General features: G+C 44.0%; 1 protein-coding gene across 1 annotated transcript in view; it reads right to left on the reverse strand.

Annotated features, from left to right (window-relative positions):
• Cs (citrate synthase) overlaps window positions 1-2,214 on the reverse strand; it is a 21,907-nt gene that overhangs the window by 13,318 nt on the left and 6,375 nt on the right. The window lies entirely within an intron of this gene.

Below are 2,214 nucleotides of genomic sequence, written 5' to 3' on the forward strand. Positions count from 1 at the left end.
TTTTTTTTTTTGGACAAGGTTTCTTTATATAGATCAGACTGGCCTCAGACTCAAAGATCGCTTGTTTCCACCTCCCAAGTGCTGGGATTAAAGGCCTTCCCCTGTCCCTCCTAGCATTTTTATATATTATCTATGTGCACTGTACAGGCATGCACGCACACACAAATGCACGCACAGGCACACCCCCCCACACACACACACACACGCATCCAGTCTCAAAGCATTTGCAAACAGTGACAGAAGACACCCAGCCTTGCACCTGGCTTCCACTCATACATGCACCTACACACTTATAATAGTATGCACCACACACAATGAGCCTTTTAGAACAGTTAAAATAAACTACAGGAAATAATCTGTATGAAGGCATGCAGGAGGGCTGGAGAGGTGGTTCAGTAGTTAAGCACACTCCTCCTTGCAGAGGACCCAGCACCCACATGCTGGCTCACAATCATGGTAACTCTGGTACCAGAGGATCTAAGAACCAGGCAAGCAGGTGGTGCGCAGACATACATGCAAGGCAAACCACGTATATACATAAAGTTAAAAAAAAAAAAAAGAAGAATCTTAAGTAAAAGCTGGGTGCGGTGGTGAAAATCTTTAATCTCAGCACTCGAGAGAGGCAGGTAGCTCTCTTCAGTTCAAGGTCAGCTGGTCTACAAACCAAGTTCTGGGGCACCTAAGCTTGTCCGTTACGTAAAGAAACTCTTTCTGGAAAAACCAAAAGTCAAAAACCAAAAAGAAAAAAATTTAAAGCATGCAAGACACTGATTTGTGTATAAGTACTTGTCTGTATAATACTTGTTTCTTTAAAAATGCAGTGGCCTTGTATCATGGTGGTGACAGATCTGTGATCCAAGCACTACAAAAGCTGAAGCAGGAAGACTCCAGTGCTAGGCTACAGAGTGGACCCATGGATTTGAAAAAGGTAAAAAAAGAGCCAGGTGTCATGGCCACGACCAGGTGGAAGGTATATAGAGGGAGGGATCAGGAATTTAACAGTCTCAGTTACAAACCATATCCCAGTTTGAGAGCTATGTGAGACCCTATCACAAAAGAAGGAAAATAAGAAAAATGAAAACCAGAGAATTGTACTGGCTACCACAGGAGGAGTCAGTTAAACTCTACTAGGAAAAAGTGAGTCTCTAATTCCCTTTGGCAACAAAACAGGAAATAATTCCTCGATTTCCTATTTTTTGTGAGGGGTGTTACTGAGATAGGGTTATTACTCTATAGCCAAGGGTATTCTGGGACTCACACCTCCATTCAGACAAATGGTTGCCACACAGAGCTGCAGAATGGCTTTGTACAGTACACGCAGATTGTCCTCACTGATAGGACAGGCAGATTCAAACTTCTGAGTCACTCTTGAACTTCTATCTCCCAGCTCCTCCCCCACCCTGGAGGCGTGGTACCGGGGATTTCAGTTTCTGGTTGCTTGCCACAGGCAGTCACCTCACTGAACAGCAGCTGTCAGGCGAATCAGGCAGCCACTTCACTCAATAGGTTAGTTCCTTCCTGGGGAGAGCTGCTACCACAGCTTGGTGAATAATGGCTGACAGCCAGGATTCCTTCCCTGCAGCGTGAAAGTACAAGTACCACAACCATTAAGAAGCTTTTCAAACTTCCTATCATATGCAGTTGCCTTGAGTTTGCTCATTTTATCTGAGGCAGGGTCTCATGTAGCCCAGGCTGGCTTTGACTTGAAGCTCCTCCTGCTTCGCTCCTGAGTGCTTGTTTCACACCTGACTGATTACTTCTGATCTGTTTCATTTCAGAGACAAGGCCCACTATGTAGCCCAGGCTGGCATCAATGAGAGCTGGGATTGTAGGCACAAAGTACCTGGACCAGTGAGTTTGCAATTATTGATGGAAGTAGATTATGGTTCTCAAATGGGCTGACATCAAAAAAATATATCACCTCTATTTTACAGGGCTAAGAGAAAAATGAGTTATGATAATACTATGAAAATTTTTTCTTGGGCTGGAGATGGCTCAGGGGTTAAGAGCACTGACTGCTCTTCCAGAGGTACTGAATTCAAATCTCAGCAACCACATGGTGGCTCACAACCATCTGTAATGAGATCTGATACCCTCTTCTGGTGTGTCTGAAGACAGCTACAGTGTCTACATAAAGTGAATAAATAAATCTTTTTGTTTGTTTGTTTTGTTTGTTTGTTTTCGAGACAGGGTTTCTCTATGTAGCCCTGGCTG

This window comes from Mus pahari, chromosome 9, assembly GCF_900095145.1.
Source record: "Mus pahari chromosome 9, PAHARI_EIJ_v1.1, whole genome shotgun sequence".
NCBI classification, from domain to species: domain Eukaryota; kingdom Metazoa; phylum Chordata; class Mammalia; order Rodentia; family Muridae; genus Mus; species Mus pahari.